This window comes from Podarcis tiliguerta (assembly GCF_965153285.1).
Source record: "Podarcis tiliguerta genome assembly, chromosome: 6".
Lineage (NCBI taxonomy): Eukaryota > Metazoa > Chordata > Lepidosauria > Squamata > Lacertidae > Podarcis > Podarcis tiliguerta.
Genome location: NC_139539.1, coordinates 17,296,575 through 17,318,318, shown reverse-complemented (window position 1 = coordinate 17,318,318; position 21,744 = coordinate 17,296,575). Strand labels below are relative to the sequence as shown.

Sequence of the window (21,744 nt, the reverse complement as noted above, 5' to 3'; positions counted from 1 at the left end):
GGCATAATTACAAAATTATGTAAAGTTCTGCTACTGGGGACCACAAGATGAATAACAGCTTTTGTCAGAAGCCGAACTGCAGTGGAATGGAAACATGGCTGCAGGCAACAAACATGGTTTGGGATGGAAATAGATGGCTTCTTCCATTCCTAACTGCAACTTGAATTGCGCCCCCCACTTTATGAGTGAAACTGAAAGGAATCATGGCAACTACACCTTGATTACAGTTTGGTAGGCCCACCAAAACCAACATAAAAACAACTCCAGAAGCTAGATCATAATTAAAATAACTAAGGCTGAAATCAGTCCTATTTACCTGGGAATGCTACCCATTCAACTCAATGGGAGTTATTTCTGAGCAGACATATGTAGGATTGAGCAGGTGAGTAAGATCTCTTTATCTTCCTGTGGAGATGGTTGCTGGTTGAGATAGCCAGCTGCTGCAGCAAATTTCAAGAGAAGCTGCACCAGACCTTCATATTTGGAGTATATTTTCCATTATGTGAGCATTTGAGATATATTTGAGCTCTCTCTCCCCCCCCAACCCAACAGTAGTTTTAAAATGTGCCTGATACTTGTGAAAGAAAGGATAAAGCAATCTGGGCGACTTTTTCCCTGTGCTCTCTGTCCACCATCCCCAAGCCACAAGTTGATAACTGCCCCGTTTTTATACCTGCGTATTATTAGCATAAGTAGGGAAGGAGAAAAGACAAAAAAATTGCTTTAATCCAGGCTGATGTGTGACTTTGCATAGCACTTTGAATGTTATTAAGTGTTTGAATTCCTTCCTGTGTCTTTTTTAGCCTCCATGACTGTCTTTCTCTTTCGCTGACAGCCTCTGCAGGACCAAATTGACAGCTCTTTAAAGGAGCCTGACGAAAAGCAGCATTAATTAAGTCATTGCTGGACTGTAATTGTGTTAAGAAGTAAAAAATCTAATATGAGAAAAGGTTAGTGAGTCCTCTCTTGTGTCAGATTTTCTACTCTCTATGAATATTAATGCCCTTAATGAAGACAATCTTTGCCTCATCAAGCCGATGCTCTGCATTCAGGTGCCAAATCTCTGTGCCATTGATTTGTTTTTAAAGAACAAATATGTCAGGGGAGAGTGACTGTCCTGTTTCTTATCAACATCATAGAGAATGCTTTTGTATTCCTGGAAAGAGTTTATAGATTTTTGTGTGTGTGCGTGTGTGTGTGCCTAGTAAGAGCCGTTCATGTGATGAGAGGGACAGAGAGAAAAATAGGGGTGTGTGATAATGGTGTTAAGGAATTGAATATACTGCTGAAGCAAGGTAAATTGCATGGGATAGTTTGTCTTTATCCTTGCCTCTGCTCTGCCATTGCTTCCTGTTGGCGTTGCTTTAGTGCATGAATTTTCACAAATGTCATCCTTCTGTTAACAAGGGGCTATGGCCGCTGGAGTTAAATTGGTGGGATATGAATCATCATCAGCAAGGGACCAAGAGTTTTAAACACTGGGATGAGCAGCTTTGTGATAAGGGGATGATCATCTTTTGCTGATTACCCCTTCCTCCTGCCAGGCTCATAATCGTAATGAAACTGATGAGTGATAATCTTTTCTTAATGCAAGGAGGCCCTTGGGAGCCAACGTCTTGCAAGCAATATTTGTGTGTGTGTGAGTGCATGCGTGCATCAACCTCTATCTAAAATGATTAGATGGCCATCATTCTCTCAGCCTCAGTCTTTCCACCTGCAAAATGGGGATATTAATAGTGGCTGAACGGACAGTGCTGTTGGAAGAACAGCCTATACAATGAATGATGAGTCTTACATTGTTAGAGTAACTGTACTGCAACAAGTATTACCAAGATACCAATATCATCATTTTAGTATGCCTTTATAGGTGTTTTGCTTCTTTAAAGCTCATCTTGTTAGCATGATGAATTTCTCATCTACTCAGATCCAAACTCTGTTTGTTTATTTAAGAGCTCCGTACTCTGCCTTTCAACATAAAAGCCTTTGAGGCAGCTTACAACAGCTTAATTTAAAACAAAAAAAAAATAATCAGTAAAATCATACGAGAAAATGGCAGACATAAACACAACAGAAAACAGGTCGAAAGGGATCCAGATTTTCTTGGCTGTCATCGTGTGGTCCAACACTTTGCTCAAAAGCTGGTGCAGGAAGTTCATGATGCGATCTCCTGGGATTTTCATTTTTACTTTGAAAAAAAAATTCACAGGAAACTCTGAATTTGATTCAGAGTTATGGGGTGAGATTTCCTGAACTAAATTGCTCTCCCCAAACTACTATCATCCCCATAATAATAAAATAAAATAAAATAAAATACAGGTGTCTATATTTTCCCACTGCAATACTAAAAGCAGCTCAGGGTCTTAGGGGTGGGTAAATCTATCAATTTTAGTAACTCTCAGTTTCTCTCTGTCTCTTTTCAATCTTAAATTCATTGGGGATCGAAAGAGGAGGTACAGGAAGGCTTACAAAGGGGTAACCCACTTGTTGTCAGTCATGTGACATTGTGGTGTCATCATGTGATTGACGAGTAAGCTGTCAAAGTTGGCCATTGGGCTGCCAAAAAGATCCCCCACCCTACTTTAATGTAGCAACAAAAGGAATGTGAAATCTGACCATGGATCTTCCATGAGGTAGCAGCCAGCTGCAGTTCTACTTAGCTGTTTGAAGTCTCTGGGACAGAATCAATGGCTTCAAGTTACTAGAAAGGAGATTCCGACTAAAAATAAAGAAGAACTTCCTGATGATAAGAGCTGTTCAACAATGGAACAGACTTCCTTGGGATCCTGTGGACTCTCCTTCCTTGGAGGATTTTAAACAGAGGTCAGGTGGCCATCTGTCATGGATGCTTTAGTTGAGATTCTTCCACTGCAAGGGGTTGGACTAGATGGCCCTCAGGGTCCCTTCGAATTCCACTGTTGTGTGATTCAATGTCACATAAAGTCAAGTCCACACTGGGCTGCACTTCTCTCACTCCCCATTCTGCAGTTATATCTACTGGGCAGACGGGATGTTAGTCCCAAGCCTTGAATGCAATTCTGGTTACATTTTCAGGTGAATGTACTGAGTCTTATTTGGACGAATCTTGAACTCTGCCTTTCTGTCCTGCATTTCAAACTATTGTGGTCATTGCTGGTATTCAGCTTCCAATAAGAACCATGAGAGTCGCATGGCCCATTATTCACCTCGTTCCTATCTGATAGATCTTTGGTATCTCACGGTATAAGCTTTTCACACACATTAGTGGCAATGTACACGAATCTCCTCTCATAATTTATGTTGCCTAATTTAGTTCCGCAAGTTTTCTCTCATTTGCTTTGACAGTTTTGACTACCGATAAAGAAGACATCTTGTTTTTCCTTCTCTTCTCAGACACAGGAAGTGCTAGGAAAGGTAAACAAGCATATGGAAGCCACCAAATTATTTGCTGATAAGTAGACATGCCTCAGCCAAAAAAGAAGGGAGGGTGATGCCAGTGTTGTCCTTCCTTTTTAAAGATGGAAATCTGCTTCAATTACTGTGAGACACATTGTCTTGCTGTGTCAATTTGCCTTCCTTCCATGCCAGGGTGTGAGGAACATGTGGTCCTCTGATGTTGCTTGGTCACAACTCCCATCACACCTGACCATTGGTCGTACTGTCTGGGGCTGCTGGAAACTGAAGGCCAGCATCATATGGAAGGTCACAGGTTCTCCACCTGTCTTCTAGACTGTGTTGTGGCCTCATCACCGAAGGATATAATGGACCCTGATGGGCAGAGAAAGAAACCCAAGGCATGGTGGGGGCTGCATTCAGTTTTGCCTGCTTTGGATGAATTTGTGCAGAGCTTTTTTGGGAGGGGGAGTAGTAATTTAGGGATTATATGACATGCGTGTTGTTGTGTGGTAATTTCTGCTTGCTTCTGTGATGTCTTCTGGGACATAGTACTACGTTCTTTTTTTAAAACAACAACAACAACAAAAAACGAAACCACCCTGAATTTTGGTAAATAAATAGATGGTCACCAAGGCATCATAAATCTCCAGGGCTCTCTCTTCCTGTAAAGGCTAACAGAGTTTCCCATCACTCAGGGAAAAGGCCGTGCTTAGCATATTGACTTAGGTTGTATGTAGTACTATCAGAACGTTATTAAGATGCATTTGCACAACCAGGCTCTATTAAAATTTGGTTTATGCCATGTTATCCACATGCATCTCAAGTCTGTGAGCTCCTTAATACGTGCACAGATTGCATTTGGAAACCTGGATGAGATGAGATATATACCGTATTTTTTCCGTGTATAACACGACCCCATGTATAAGACGACACCTATTTTTGGGAGCCCTCAACAGTCGCTGAGCTTCTTTTGTAAGTTCACTGAGCTGATGAGCAAATTTTTGACGATCCCTCTTGGGCTGATGGAACTGTACTGGCACTCACCAAATACTCTTCCTAAACTGAGAAGAACGGCTAAGCAGCCTCCTTTCCAACATTTCCCTGCTACTGCTGCAGCAGCAGCCCTTGCTTACTTAGCACTTAGAGTGGCTTGAGAAACCCAGCCAGATGGGCGGGGTATAAATTATTATTATTATTATTATTATTATTATTATTATTATTACATGTTAACCCATGTATAAGATGACCCTCAATTTATCACAAAAAAATCAGAAAAAAAGGTTGTCTTATACATGGTAAAATACGGTATGTGGATACATCTAGATGTATCCACATACGGTATGTGGATACATTAGCATGACATGTCTGCCAAAGTCACCTTATGGAAGTATAAAATGAGTTATTGAACTCGGTCTTTTTTCTCCATGCCTAAAGAACAACCCAATGCCTGCAAGATTTTGGACTCATCCACTGGGGAATAATGTTTACATATACATACGTATAAGTTTTATTTTTTAATAGACTGCAGAGGAGGAGGAGGAGGATGCAATGTTTTACATAGGCCCAATATATACCGCCTATAACTGCCTATACTGTATTATGTAAAGTTAATTCAAGTCACTTCTTTAAAGTGCAGTGACTCACTAGGCTTTGGTCAATTCAGCTTTGAAAAGGGCCTGGTTCACATACACAGCTTTATCATTTGACAAACCCAGTGTCAAAGTGTTAGACCAGGACTAGGGAGATCTGCTTTCAAATCCCCACTTAGCACTCGGTGACCTTGGGCTGTTCACTGAATCTCAGCCTAAGCTGCCTCATATGACTGCTGTGAGGATATAACAGGAAGGAGAGGACCATCCAAACTAGGCTTCATCAACCTGTTGCCCTCTAGATGTCTTGAAGTAAAATTCCAATCAGTTCCAGCCAGCATCTGGAGAGTACCAGGGTGACAAAGGCTGTTCTAAACTGACTTGAAGGGTGGAACAAAAAGGTGAAAATGAAATGAAAGAAATAAGTCATGGGAGAGTAACTGTGCCAGAACATATCAAACACCACAGGAAGTGGTTTTCATTAGGCACATGCAGGGAACTACATTATCCACCTTGCATCTTTGACTGTAACATTTGGAAGCGACCTAGTCAGTTTTGTATATGCTCTGTGTTGTTTCTATTGGATCTGCTATTCAGATCCAAATCTGATCTGTTAAATCTGAAGCTTTGTTTCACCCCTATTGACTACAACAGGGAATCTAAAAGAGCTACAACCTTGCCCTGCTTTTCACTTAAGTGGATGGAATTTGCAGGCAAAGGACCATCTTCAAAGTGATTAAGTCTGCCAGATTTCAGGCAGATCCATCAGAGATTTCCCATGCAGGAACCTTTTTAATTATCTGTCTCCACATTGCAGATGTGGTCTTCCCTTCTGAAGAGACAAAGCCTGTCAAGTTTCAGAAAGAGAGGTGGAATGATTCTCCTACAAGGGCAGATTTTCCTGTTTGGAAGTAGGAAAATATAAAACAAATTTCTAGGGTTGTTTTTTTTTTATAAAAAAAATGGGAAATTAATTTGAAAACTGTGGACATGGCAGAGGTGCTTCTAGATAAGAAACCAGCTAAAGTTCATAAAGTTGGGTCCGTGGAATATTGAGATAACTGATTTTACTTTTTACAAAAGAATTTCAGAAAAAGACTGGAAAGAGAAGTTGCTGAATTGCAACTTATTACCAAACTTAAAACCATGGAGAGACCTGGTCTGAATAGAGACATTGGATTCTTATCTCATTATACATGATAAAGCTATTTTTAGCCATCTCACACCTTGCTTTTTCCTGTAAGACCAATTGCAGTCGTTAACAGGTTTACCACACCTATCAGCCAATCACCCACTCCCACCACGCTTCTGAGTAATACCCCTCCCCACCCTCTCACTATATATAAGGGTCTGGTGACTTCTGTTTCAGTGTATCTGAAGAAGTGTACATGCACACGAAAGCTCATACCAGTAACAAACTTAGTTGGTCTCTAAGGTGCTACTGGAAGGATTTTTTTAATTTTTATTTTACTTTTATAAGGAAAAACTAGAAAAGTCACTCTGGTTTGCCTCATTATTTTGGAGCCACAGGGAACTGATGCATACCCCTAGTTTTCATGCTTTCTCCCATTGCCTCATAGGAAGCATTTTCCCGAGGAGTCAGTTCACACATTCAGCTGTCAATCATCAAGACGAGAGAAGTCATTATGTCCGGTGTGCATGAACCCACCCAAAATTTTAGTTCAATAACTAAACTTATTTTTCCATTTATAGCACTAATGTTTTGTTTGAAGCTGTTACATGACAAGCAGACAGGCACCTCTCCAACAGTATGTCATATATTCACATAACCACCTACAGCTCACAAACGTGCAAGAATGTCCATATGTACACGTCCCCCTCCTCCCGCCGCCACCCATATGAAACCCAAACAGGCAGTAACTCTAATATGGGATCATCTTCCCAGTTAAATTTATGTTCCTCGCACACATAAAGCATTGAATCAACGATGTGGCAGAAAGGTTTCATTTTATTCCACTTAATTTTACTGTCCATGTGTTTGAGAAAGAGAGTCAAAGGGGGAGTTTTGATCTGGGAGGGTATTGGATTGATTGCCCTGCAAACTAAGCCTGGCATTCTGATTTTGGAAAGACCCTATAGTAGCAGCGTAAGCATCTTGTGTTCTGCCCCAAGGAAGTGCCTTAGTCTTGACCTGGGGAGTGCACCTCTGCGGGCGTGCATGTATTCCGTACAATAAATGGGATGTTCAATAACAAGACAGGAGAAATTTAAGAGGTGTGGAAATGAAGCTTGCTACAGGATTGACCTGACTCCTTCTCTCCAATTAATTTAATTGGGAGTTTTGGTTTACTTAGCGCTTTTTATCCATCCATAGATCTAAAAGCACTTTATATGAGAATGTAAATGTCAATATCCTCATTTTGCAGATGGGAGAATAGGGGGCAGGAGAGGTTAAATGAGTTGGCCAAGGTCAGCTAGTTTAGTGCTGGAGCCAGGAGTAGATACACAAACTCATAGCCTAGTGGTGCAGAAGTTTTCAAGCTGTGCTTCAAGGAGCCCCCCTGGGGTTCCTCACTGAGGAGGTTACCAATGGGCAGGCAAACATTCCTGAAAGACAGCTTGCATATCACTACTGATTTTCCCTCGCCATGCATAGTCATTGTGGAGTACTGGGGATGCTCAAGGGTGCAGAGCCAATGCAGAGAGCTAGGCCAGTGTGTGACTTTGGAGAAGTGTGAATTTCAAAGAAGAGCTGTGTTTCAGTTGCTGCATTATTTTGGGAAGTGGGAATTTGCAAGGTTCACATTAAAAGGCACACTGAATCAAATTTCTACCCGCTTTCTAACAGGGTGAAACAGGACTCACCACCATCACTAGACTCCTGCCAGAGCAGAATCTGCACGTTCCTTGCACTGAGCAATAATGCGACTATAATATTTTATTGTATAGACTGCCTGGCTCACGATCCCTGTAGCAAACACAATTGGCTTTCAGTTTTAAGTATTATTATGAGAGAGAGAGGGAGAGAGCCTAAGCCCAGAAGTGGAATATTTAGGGATAAGAACAGAACATGAATTTTAACAATAAAACCAGAAAGGCCGCTTGGTATATAGCATTTGGGTAACCCTCTGGGATCGACTTCTAAAGATTACCATATGTTCTGTCCCTGGGAATATGAAAAATGAAGTGAAAATATGCTTTGTGGAAAGACATTCTTTATGGCACAGGGAGAACTGTAAACTGAAATAAATACAATGCCTTCTGAGTGCTACTCAAGACGCCAGTGACCTATCAATTTCACAATTCGCGTAAAAGGGAACGAGAGGGATGACAGGTCTTTCCCAGCAGAGTAGGTGATATACTGTAAGCAGCTCTAGACCTGCTCTTGATTATTAACAGAGACTAATACAGAGTTAAGCAGGTCCTGAAAATGCCTGGAGCTAGTCTGGGAAGTCTCTTCTCTTCTTGCCATTCTTGAAACACAAGGTGGGACCCTAATATTCAGAGGGAAACCAAAATGGCCAAGGAATTGGAGCAAATTCTCCACGAGGAAAGGCTGACATACTGTATTCAGGGCATTTAAGTTTTTTAAAAAATGACAAGTAGGACCTGCAGTAAAGTGTGGACTGCTCCTGTTCACGGTTTCAGCCAACCATATAGAATCATAGAATCATAGAGCTGGAAGAGACCACAAGGGCCATCGAGTCCAACCCCCTGTCAAGCAGGAAACACCATCAGAGCACTCCTGACATATGGTTGTCAAGCCTCTGCTTAAAGACCTCCAAAGAAGGAGACTCCACCACACTCCTTGGCAGCAAATTCCACTGTCGAACAGCTCTTACTGTCAGGAAGTTCTTCCTAATGTTTAGGTGGAATCTTCTTTCTTGTAGTTTGGATCCATTGCTCCATGTCCGCTTCTCTGGAGCAGCAGAAAATATATATTCATGACATATATATTCCATGACATTCCTCCTCTCACCTGGTTTTCTGTTCCCCACCCCATCTTTCAACAGCCAGTCAGCATTCTGTGGCTCCTGAGCATCCTCAACCCTCATTGGGCTGTTATTTGTTTTTAATTACCCCAATTAGGATCTCTTTTTCCTCCCTAAGTATTTTTGTGCATTTGCAAATTAAGGCACTCTCCCGAGTTTGCTGATACCTCTCTCTGGTCTGTGGGTTGCATCATTTTGACCAAATAAGCCCTTGCACCCATGCTGAAAAATCAATAAAAGAAAGAAAGGTGATGAGGAGTCAAGGGGTAGAAAGGATCTCCCTTCCAGACTCATTCTCCTCTGATGAAATTGGTAAGAATGCTCTCCAAATACCCTAAAACAGAGGTTCCCAATTAGTTAAATACTGCAGGCCTCCTGTTTTTCGAAAGCCAAGCCATGGATATCTCTATGGTAATTTTTGCTACGTGAATGGTGCCACAGATTCCCTGGGTGAGTCATGCAGACCCCTCCGGGCCCACAGAGCAGCAGTGAGGAACGGCTGCCTTAAAACATTATTTCTTTGAGGTTAAGCAGATTGGACAACGATTCCATCCATCCATCTTGTGCATGCAGGTGGCTGTACCCACTGCAATTGCTGCTGTGCCCATGTTTCCTCATGAGAAACTGAGCTTGTTTGTTTGTTTTGCACTGATCTGAAGATAATTGTGGGAACTGTAGTTTTGCCTGGCCTTTTTCATGAAGGGTCTTTATGGGTTTCCCCAAATGGTGGTTGCATCGTGGAGCTCGACGGATGACGGTCAAATGTCGCCTTGCACTTTGGGATTGCCTCCTCTTTTAATCTTAAAGTGCTGAAACACTCGCTGGTAAAAGCAATTTATTTTCCCACCGTAACAAAAAATATTTGCTGCTTTATTCCCAAAGCACACTCAGGATTAAGGCAGCAGAAGGCAGTGAAATGGGAAATATGATGACAGGAAAATGCTCCCCCCTTTAGTGGGGTCTTTAGTAAAAAGTGTGAGAATTCCTGTGAGAGTTGTTCTGTGCCCTGCACATGAGAGTCCAATCGCTCCCATTCAAAAGCAGCAGCTCCAAATGCCTTCCCAGCAGTTCTCTCCTGTGCATGAGAGCCAAACCAGTCTTCCAGCCTTGAACAGACAGCTCAGACAGACTGATGGATTAGGAGGGATCGGTGAATCGGTCAGTTTTGCTTTCTCACCTTTCCAGTCTTAAGTTCAGTTTTCCACATTTTCGCATCCCCTTGCGATTTTTTTTTCTTTTAAGTCCTCAGGAAAACTAATCAGCATTTCAGTGGGAATTGCCGGAAGTGCAACCGCAGGGATCATTCAATGTGCATATAAAGGGTTAATCCTGTCAGTGTTAAAGTGTTAAGGTTTGTTCAGTTTTCTCACTAAAGTATCGTCAGGATTTCTTTCCTCTCTGGACTTGGTCTGTGTTATTTGAATGACTTTGGTAACATTAATTTTCCCTAGTATGCAGTCGTACCTGATGTACATATTTTTGCAAAGCATTCTCTCCCCCTCCCCCCATATAATGCAGTTTTGTATGCTCTTTTCAGTGGCATGTGCATTTTTGTATGCACTACGTGGCATTGCAAAATTGGGAGAATTGCACGTTTCAAAGGGTGCCCGTGCCTCAGTTTGTGCATTCTTTCAGAAAATGCAAGTTAGGAGGAGGAAGCTGATAGCCAGTGCCATCCCCCAGACTGGTTGAATGTAAGGTGAGGGCAGGCAGAAAAAGCTTGGTGAGCCCTAATTGCTCTTGTGAACCAGCCTCCTCTGGGTAAGTTACTGCTCAGCAAGTAGCCAAGTGTTTTCTCTTTATTTGGTCAGGACATTACTGGCTCAAGCCAACCGAGCTGAGGCTCCGATAATGGCGAAACCCCCTGTTATGTATTGGATATAACACTTTTTATGTTACAAGGCGCGTTCTAACCAATTGTATAAGCGTTGGTAGATGAACGTTCTAATGGCAAGTAAGCGCATGCACTTTCAACTCTCAACAGTCAGTTCTTGTTTGGGGCTTTTATTGTGTAGTCCTGTGAGTTCAGGTTTTGTTTTTCCTATGAGTGAGCCATTGTCACTGACAATGTTGAATAAACATAGTTGAGGAACTTATTCTGCCTTGGGCTTCTGACTTTTCCTGAACATTTAACACCCCCAATCTGACATCATATTTATCAGGGGAGAGGAACCTCGATGGTAGAGCCAGGGCTGGATTTAGGTTTGATGAGGCCCTAAGCTATTGAAGATAATGGGACCCTTTATATAGCAGGCGGGGACCATTACTTACATCATAGGAGCCCACACAACACAAAACACTGTTGCTGTATGTAGGTTTTATTTTATTTGTTTTTTTATCTTATATTTTGGAAATGTACATCCAGGTTTTTTTTCTTTAATTTTTTTTTTGGGGGGGGCAGAGAGTGGGGCCCTAAGCTATAGCTTGTTTAGCTTATACAGTGGTACCTCGGGTTATGAACTTAATTGGTTCCGGAGGTCCGTTCTTAACCTGAAACCGTTCTTAACCTGAGGTGCGCTTTTGCTAATGGGGCCTCCCACTGCCACCACGCTGCCAGCGAGCTATTTCCGTTCTCATCCTGGGGCAAAGTTTGGAACCCGAGGTACTACTTCCAGGTAGTGGAGTTGTGTAACCCGAAGTGTTTGTAACCTGAAGCGTTTGTAACCTGAGGTACCACTGTATTAAATCTGGCACTTGGCAGAATTTGTATATCGGGCAGAGTATGTGTGTGTGTGGGGGGGGGGTCATATTTCAAGGGCAGAGAACATGCCAAGAGTTCTGAGTTCAAAGCTTCATGAAACCACTTAGAAGGATCAGTTAAGACCTCCACCTTGAGCCCTGGAGGACCCTAGCAAGAGAAGAGAATACTATTCTAGGTGAACAAATAGTCTGGCTTGGTAAAAGGCATCTTCCTATCTCCTGGACAGTATTCTCGAAGCTATCAGCATGAGTTTGACCAAGCTGCGGGAGGCCGTGAAAGACAGGAGTGCCTGGCATGCTCTGGTCCATGGGGTCACAAAGAGTCGGGCACGACTAAACAACATGTCCTGTGAGAGAGTAACCTTGATTCAGTGACATCCCCAAATGACACCTGTTTTACTCCAAAGAAATATCCCAAATTTACCAAAGGAAACAAAATATGAAAGGGGGAAATTGGGTGGGGGGGGAGTGCTATTCATGTTAGATTTTGTAAAGCCATTCAGTTTTATGAAAAGCCTAATATCTAAGCCTAAACTAAGTAGACAGTGATCCTTTAACACCCTGCCTTTTCATACATCCCACCATTCTATTGTTTAGGGGGACTTCGGTTGCTTATTCTTTCACCTTCCAAAGTCCTTGGAGGCTAATTCCACTTGAATACTTAAATCTGCAAAATATATAGGTCCCCCCCCTTCTTCTTTTGAGGGAAATGATTGTACAGGATTCTTTTGACTCTTTAATACACATTTACACACTGCCCAAGAAATTCCTCTTTCAATTTCTATTAAATCTCTATTCATACTCCTTTCTCTGGGATCAAACTCTGCCGAGGAGTCTAGTTTAAGCTGTTCGCTGTCTTAAAGAAGAAGATCTATTAATTTAATCATTTCTATGAATCAGTTCTAAATGATCTCGGCAGAGAAAATGTGTTAGCCATTTAAATCCCATCATTACATATTATATAATAATTACCACTAATTTCTACGTTGGCTGGGCCTCCATATTGCTTAACACACCTAATGTATTCAGGCTATCCACTTTACCAAATCTTTTCTTGACTTTTCATGTTAGACTTGCCACTTGCAAATGGACATAGACCAAGGTCTCAAAATAAGAATTCCTGCAAAAGGTACTGTATGGATAAAGTCCTTCCTCTGTGAAGGTCATCAATGATCTGGTCTTTTGGGTGCATTACTCTTGGGAAGCAGGAAGACTGTCTTTCCACACTGTATTTAGAATTCAGTTCCACAATTTTGTTTGTGGCTATGGCCTGCAAACTACTTATTCATATGCTCTTGCACATCAGTTATTACTTATTATTTTATTCTTTATGTTTTTTCTAGGTCCACATACCTTGTACAGATCTTTACGAGCTCTTGGTGCTAGTGAGGAATAGTTTTATTCACCTGGGCCTTTGAATCCACAATGTGTGTTTCCGATCACTGCTGAGCCAAAGTTGCATTGAGGTGACACTTCAGTTTGAATCTCGGTGTATACCATGCAAAAAAATTAACTCTAATGTTTGTTCTTCTAGGGCTGTGGTGGTGGAAACAAGCTGCCCCTTTACTCCAGCTGCCACCACAGAGCGGTGAATGTGCAGTGCTGCTACCTGACCCTTCTGGGTTGTGCTGGGACTGCCATGGTGTCAGGCTACAACTACCACCACCCCTGACCACTGGTCCTGCTAGCTAGGGATCATGGGAGGCCAAAAACATCTGGAGGGCCGAGGTTGAGGAAGCCTGTTCTAAAATGATTTGAATGCTGTTTTGATGGGTTCTTTCTATTTTGCATTGGTAGACTGTTATTGGCCAATTGTTTTAAGGCTGAAATTGTTAGCCACCTTGAAATGTGGTAGGGCCTGAAGGCACATGAAGCCAACACCTTGTTGCGGCTAAGCAGCTCTGAATCCAGTCAGTGCCTGGATGGATGGCAAACTAGCAACTGCATGTGTGCTGCCTTGGGTTCCTTGTAGGCGTGGGTGCATATGGAAGGGTGGGGGAAAACAAAAATAAGAGGCTGATCCATGAATGAAATTGTTGCACTGTGTTATGCAGAATTCTACACCCGCAAGGAGTCATTTCAAACATGGCAAGCGGAATGGATACCCTGGACCATGGGTGGCCATTTGTCTTTCAGATTTCTGGTGTGCCCAGTGTGCACCCTCCCTGCCTCTCGCCTTCCATTCTGCATGTGCACTGCACCATAGTTGTGATGCCCTATGACACCCTTTTGGCCCAGTGTGGGGGGAACCAGTCACGCTGCCTAAATCTGCCTCTGCCTGGACAATTTTTTTGCATGTGTTACTTTGAAACCCAGGAACTCCTTTTAAAATAACAATAAAAATGAAGACTAGTCAAAATCTGCTCTGGGGCACATGTTTTTTCCACAACTACCTTCCAGTTTTGCATTGCTCTGCCATATATCCTCTATATATTTGATGGGGGGTCAGAAGCAGTCTTGATGTAGGCTGATTGAACTTGGTAGAATCACAAGAGACGTCTTTGGCCCCTGATTCTCACTTCTCCTGCATCTAAAAAAAGTGCACCACGGCTGATGTTCTGAGCCCTGAGGGTCCTGTTACGTAACCAAAATTAGTATTCCTTCCTCAAGTTTACAGCTCATTTCTGATACAGGGCTGAGCCTAATGTTAATCAATGCAGCGCTCTGCTGTCTTTGACTCTGATCTGTCAAGTTTGTGCGGCTTGTCCCATCCCTAATTTTTTGCCCTTACCAGCCACCTAGCACCTCAACGTCACACACCATGTCAGGATTAGAAACTTTTGACAGATCCGTAATCATCTTGCGCTCATCAGCACTGTGGATGTTAGTCACTTCATTTCCACAGTCTAACAGTTAATATGCCTTAATTTCTCTCACTTTGTGAATATTTAATTCCTCCCTTTTCAACATCATTTTTAGGTTGTGTGAATCATTTTCAAAGCCTCCTTTGCTATTCTCCCTCCACTATCATCTGCATATTTTATGAAATGGCACAGTTGAATCTCTGAGGGCCCTTGATAAAAATGAAACTGGCAGGCTGTTCATTAGTTGTTTACCTGGAGCTGTATGAAATCCGTAGAATGGCGGGATCCCATTTGGATTTGAATTAGGCTATTCTGACACATAAGAATAGAAAACCTTCCCTGAATGCATCCATTTCTCCCTTTTCACTTCACAATTAATAGATTTTTTTGGGCGGTAAAGCATTCTTTTGACCAGCTTAAGCAGCACTGGTACTTTGGCATCCAAACATTTCATTCTTAAAGCAAAGAGCTGTGATCTTCAGCGAATTAACATTAATGAGGAATTTGAGGAAATGCTAGAGAAGTCCTTTTTAAAGAGAGAGAGAGAGAGAGAATCAAATAATCAGAAAACTGCTTGTGCTCTCAGTGTTTGTTCAGATGCATCTCTTCAGACCCAGCCATTCCTCACAGTAGTAGTAGATTTTCAGGCTACAAGAACATCCCCAGTCACTCGAATAAAAACAACAGCTCTATGCAAGCAAGAGAATGTGTACATAGTATCCCTGCTTCCACTGAAGTGCATAAGAAAGCTGACTCACACAGACCTTCGTGTACACAGCAAAGCGTCAGGAACATTATGTCTTCATTGCTGTCAACGGCTATCAGTCTGAAAGTGGTGAGAGCTCCGAAATTGGCATGGGGAGGGAAATCACATGGGGCAGCCATCTTTCCCTCTCCTTACAACCCCTGAAAACATTGTTATGTAGCACAAATGTGTATAACCTGTAGCTAGCCAGATGTTCTTGGACTCCACCTCCCATCAGCCTTGGCCAGCAAGGGATGATGGGAATCGAATTCCACCAACATCTGGAGGACCATAGGTTAGCCACCAGCACTGTAGCACCTTTCCTGCCGCCATTTTTAAAATGTGCAACCAAAGTTACAATTCCTAGCCTCCATAACCTTCAACCTGGGACATCCTTGGAATTACAGAAGCCACCCCAGCTTCTGACTTGAACTCAGAACATCCCATTTCCCCCTCCCAGCGCTGCCCCACCAAGCTCACAGAGAAGGATGAGCTGGTGTTTGCAGCCAGCGATGGCACTTGCAGTGGTGATTTTCATCAGGGGAATCTTGGAGGGTATGCCTTTTTGCCTCTAAGGCTGTGGTGGGGAATCTCAGACCTGCGAGCCAAATGCAGCTCTTTAGGCCTCTCTGTTTGGCTCTTTATGCTTTCCTCAGGTCACGCTCCTCACTGGACCCACTTGACATCCTCCTTGGATGTTCTGCCTGGATGGAATGATCCCAGGCCCAGCCCAATACATTTTGCTGCTTGAGGCAAAACAGGAACTTAGAACTTTGGTGTATGATTCTTACAGCATATAATGCAGGAGAAGGTCACTTTTAATTCAAATGATAGTTCCCATTCAGTTTATTTGATAAGGTGGGCACACATTTTTTATTTTTTTTACGAGCTGGCAGGGTTACTATTTTTTAATTAAAAAAATTATATACTGCTATGTCATTAAATATCAAAGCAGTCAACAGCAATAAAACTGTATAATAAAAGCAACATTTAAAAGTTTAAAACAGACATCAGTTCATCATTGTGGAAGGGTGTGTTCTTAGTTGCTGGGACACGCCTGGCAGAATAGAAATATTTTCAGCAGGTGGTTAAAAGTTGGCACAGAACTTGTTCTGCCTGTCACCATCTTTACCCAAGGGAAATGCAGTAAAGGATTTTTCTCCTGGGGATGTGGCCTCTCAAATGAGAATGTAGAATATTTCCAAGATTTCTATTTGTTTATTTATTTTCTTAAGGAAGTGCAACAGGGGATTAAAATGATTTCATTTTGCACATGGAGGGATGCATTTCAAAGCACGTTTTGCAAAAACAAAAAGAAAAATTAATTCAAATAATCTGCAATAAAAACTCTGAACATGCCTTGTCAGAATGAACTAGTCAACATTAGACAGTGTTGCACAATGACAGGGATGAGTGATGGCAGATGAGGTGAATTAAGACAGTATTCCCCAAACTGGTGCCCTCCAGATGTTTCGGACAATTCCCAGCAGCTCCTGCCAACATAGCCGATTCTCAGGGTTTTTGAGAATTGTAGTCAGAAACATCAGGAGGGCACCAAGTTGAGAAGGGCTGACTTAAAATATGCCTTGGCATACCAAAACTGGCCTGAGCCTTTAGATTGTCCTCTCTGAAGCCCTTCTTTGGGTTCTTCCAGAAGTGAAGGAAGCCACAAGCAGTGGTTGCATAGGGCTCAATGCTGATTCATGACATTTTCCTCCCCAATTCATTTTTATTAAAAAAGACCAAAAGTATTCAAGCCCTGTGCTCCAAGGTAGGTCAACCCACTGTTTCAATTACCCACAGAATGCTCCCAACATTGCATGATTTCAGGGCATGATGCGAAATGAAAATAGCAGTTTAGTTGTCTAGAAATGCAGAGAGCATTGGTCAGAACACCGTTTCTGCTGTCCACTCCTGCCCCATAAATTTTCTAGGACTCATCAGCAGAAGGGGATGTCCACCAGAGTGTATTTTCCCCAGGGCCTTCTCAAGCTGAGAACCAGCCCTTGCTTGACCCCTTTCTCCACATATTATTTAAATTTATATTGTAAACTCATTCGGACAGGGATCTTTCACCACTGCTTTGGCTCTTAATTGTAAAGAAAATGGAAACCCTATGCAAAGGGATTGTGCCACACAAATAAATAAATAGTCGATCATGGTTTTTACACATGGAAGTAAAAGGTATTTCGGCTTGGCTTTCTAAGGCAAACTTTACCTAAGCTCTATCATTTCTGCTGTAGTTTGTTGGTTACGGAAGAAGAATGGGGGGGAAATGCTATTTTCCTTCCACTAGTATTCCTCTCATTCTTGTGTGTGTGTGTGTGCGTGTGTGCGCGCACACACACACACACACACACACACACACACAGGCTTGATGGGAAAGGCAGACTCAGTGGTTTGCAATGTGGCATTCCCCCCCCCCCCTCTTGCTAAGCAGACCAGAGACCTGACATTTGATGTTGTTTGTTTGAAATGATAAACTTAATCATGAGTGAAATGTTAGGAAGTGACAGGGCTGGACGTGGTAAGGTCACTTCGCATTTGAGCCAAGTACAACACAGCTTTCCCTTTAATTGCACTGCCAGGCTTTGCCGTCTGGAGAACCTAGGCATTTTGCAAGTAGGGAACTGAATCTGTCTTTGCGATAATTAAACCATGGACCTCTGTAAAGACTGCCAAATCTGCCATATGGTAGTTTTATGACCGAGACTGCTGTTATCTCTGGAGAAAGCAAACGTTCCTAATCTCATTTTAGTTATCTGTGATCAGAACCCATCTTTCCAGAGGGCAAAATGCAGGCTTTCCAAATTGTCACATGGTCTTCTAAAGCAATGGCATATTACTCACTGCTGCGGATTAATACAATAAAGCAAAACAAAAGTGTGGAACAACAAACAACAACAACACTGCCCATTGCTGGAGCACATCATGGTCTGACGTGCTCATACCTCATACCATGAAGAAGGCCTGAGACTCGTCTTTACTCAGTGAAGAATCCATTGGTGAAAACTTTGATGGGGTTACAGGCTGCCACAATCTAGCTACCTGGGACTATGGAAATCAGAGACAGCCAACACAGTGCCCTCCAGATATTGATAGACTACAATTTCCATTATCCCTGACAGTGCTGGATTTGGGATGGTGCGGGTGGTTCCGCCACATGGGGTACCAAGCCAAGGGGGTGCAAAACTGAGAAGATCCATAATTGAGAAGATCTATTTGGGGGCACCAAATTTTGGCCCCATGCAGGGTGTCATATTACAAAAGATTACCAAAGATTACAGTTTTTGACCATCCCCGGACAATTGGGCTGGGGCTGATAGGAATTGTGGTTCAACATTTGGATGGCTGAACCAAGGCTATCCTTGATGCAAATGCAGAACTCAGCTCCCTCTTCAGGTACAGAAGGGATGGGGGATGCAAATGACCAAGCCCCTGATTTGGTCAGGCATAGTGTAAATCTATCACTCACTCTTCAGATTTATGAATTTTAGCTCCATCCTGTAATGCAGAGCTGGATGACCTGTGGTGTTCCAGGTTTTATTGGATTACAGCTCTCATCAGCCATGACCATCAGCCATGCTGGCTGAGACTGATGATTAGTTGGAATCTTACAACATCCAGAGGGCCACAATGCTGTAATGCAGGCATCCCCAACCTTCGGCCCTCCAGATGTTTTGGACTACAATTCCCATCATCCCTGACCACTGGTCCTGTTAGCTAGGGATCATGGGAGTTGTAGGCCAAAACATCTGGAGGGCAGCAGGTTGGGGGTGCCTGCTGTAATACATTTGAGAGTTCCATTAGAACCTACTTATCATAGAAATGCAGGTTATTGCACAGGGTTGCATTCTATCAGGGCTAATCTTTCAGTGCTACATTTCAGCAGTGGTGGATCCAAATTGGGTGGAACTAGAATCAAGGAAGGGACGCGGGTGGCGCTGTGGCTTAATCCACAGAGCCTAGGACTTGCCGATCAGAAGATCGGCGGTTCAAATCCCCGCAATGGGGTGAGCTCCCGTTGCTTGGTCCCTGCTCCTGCCAACCTAGCAGTTCGAAAGCACATCAAAGTGCAAGTAGATAAAGAGGTACCGCTCTGGCCAGAAGGTAAACGGCGTTTCTGTGCGTTGCTCTGGTTCACCAGAAAGCGGCTTAGTCATGCGGGCCACATGACTCAGAAGCTGTACGCCGGCTCCCTCGGCCAATAAAGTGAGATGAGCACTGCAACCCCAGAGTCGGTCACGACTGGACCTAATGGTCAGGGGTCCCTTTACCTTTACCTAGAATCAAGGCAGGTGAGGCTAACTCCTTTCTCTCTTTTGTCTACTACGTTCTCTTTGTTTTTGTGCTACTCCTTTCTCTCTCTCTTTCTGCTACCCATTTTCTCCCCTTCCTTGTCTCCCCCACATGAAATTACTCTGAGGGCCTTGTGAAATTGGCCCAATGGCCACATGTGGCTCTAGGGGCATAGGTTGCTCGCCCCCCCCCCCCGGCTGTATATCTTTAGATGAACTTTCTACATTGTCATTTCCTTACAAGTTTCAGTCCTGAGCACTGATTCTAAACAGGTTTGGGGGCTGATATTCAGATGAAGTCCCATGTAACTCGTAAGTTCCCTGGGAAACCCATGACCTTCATCGTATTTATGTGGCACACAGCTACTGTTTATCAGGATATTTCAGGTCTGTGAATCTCTCTCTCTCTCTCACTTTCTTTTTTTAAACAGCAAAATTCTAGTTATATAAACTAGATAATGCAGTCTGCTATAAATCACCCGGGTTGTCCCTTGATATTTTGAAAACTGATGAGGCTGCCGATTCTTGCTTCTTACTTTGTATGCAAATGATGAATTATAGATGGGGAAATAGGAAAAAGAAGGTTTTTACTCATTTACTGGATTGAAAGGGACTGGATTAGTGAGTGAACACTAGTACCCTTGGACTATTTATTGTGACATTGCTCAGAAATATTCAAACTCCCAAAGCCTTCAAATCACCGGGGACATTGTTAGCCTTCTTCAGGAATTATTAACATGTACAGAAATGTATGAGCCTCACTTTATAATAATTAATCAGGAGCTGTTGATTAATAAAGCTCATTTTTTTTCATCCCGATGATTCAGGGTATTATCCAAAGGACAGTGTCCTTGTCATATTGATTAAGAAACTAGACTTTGCAGGGAAAGAAAGTGCACAAATAGCTGTGCCTCATTCTTCCTTTCAGTCTCCCCCACCTCCCATCCTGCCACCTCCCCAATAAAATAAATATTGAATGAGAATATTAACTCGTTAACCTTGACAACAATTTGTAATTTTCATAAGGGGGTAAAAAACTCGCATATTCAGCAAATAAATCGCTGTGGGGATTTCTGGGAAACAAATTGGAGGGAATGAAGAATGCTGCCATATGAATTCTGTCATTTTTATGGGCCGCCGTGATTAATTTGTTTGTTTAGGTCCCTCAATTAAGGCCACAAATACAGTAATGTGTCAGGAGCAAACTAACTGGAACTGCTAGTGTGGGGTGACTTCTAAGGTCACTGAATGCTTAGGTTGTCCTCCTACAGTTCTAAGTCCAAACCTACATTTCCCATTCTGCTCAAAGTCACTTGACTTCTGTCTCTCCTCCCTACAAAGATTGTTTCAGGCTCCTCGTGGTGATGAGCACGTCAAAGAGATAGTCGTGCCAAGAGACCAACACATGCTGGGGTTCCAGTTGTTGGAAACCACAGGAGGAGAAAGTGTTCTTGTGGTCAAATCCTGCTTATGTGTTTCCCACAGTACATTTCCGAGCACAATTCAAAGTGTTGGTGCTGACCTTTAAAGCCCTGAATGGCCTCGGTCCAGTATACCTGAAGGAGCGTCTCCACCCCCATCATTCTGCCCGGACACTGAGGTCCAGCACTGAGGGCCTTCTGGCGGTTCCCTCACTGTGAGAAGCCAAGTTACAGGGAACCAGGTAGAGGGCCTTCTTGGTAGTGGCACCTGCCCTGTGGAACACCCTCCCACCAGATGTCAAAGAGAAAAACAACTACCAAACTTTTAGATGACATCTGAAGGCAGCCCTGTTTAGGGAAGCTTTTAATGTCTGAGGCATTATTGTATTTTAATATTGTGTTGGAGGCCGCCCAGAGTGTCTGGGGAAGCCCAGCCAGATGGGCAGGGTATATTATTATTATTATTATTATTATTATTATTATTATTATTATTATTATTATTATCTGGTTGTCCACTGTGAGAACAGGATACTGGACTAGATGGGCTATTGCCCAGATTCAGCAGGCTTTGTTTGTGTTCTTATATTCCTATTTCATTCTTCACTCTCTGCAACAACTTGATTTGATTTTTATTGCTGCTCTCATCATCTTTACAAGACAGTGTCATTATTTGACCTCATTCTAAACAGGACGGCCGCTGAACAGTAGTTAGTTTAGTTAGGAGGTCTAACTTTCTTCTGCTAAGAATAGCTGAGTACGTGTAAACAGTTTGGATTGTAGTTCATGGCCCAGGGTACAATATGAAGCACGCAAGGCTTCCATATTGCTGAACCCACATGTTGGCTCAGGATGGATAATTTTC

The 21,744-nt window shown here is 42.8% G+C and overlaps 1 long non-coding RNA gene across 1 annotated transcript; it reads left to right on the top strand.

Annotated features, from left to right (window-relative positions):
• Positions 1-590: 590 nt before the first annotated feature.
• LOC310680458 lies at positions 591-5,870 on the top strand. Its single transcript, XR_014512784.1, has 3 exons — positions 591-950; positions 3,322-3,390; positions 5,779-5,870. It is a non-coding gene; the product is annotated as an uncharacterized lncRNA (long non-coding RNA).
• The last annotated feature ends 15,874 nt before the right edge of the window (positions 5,871-21,744 follow it).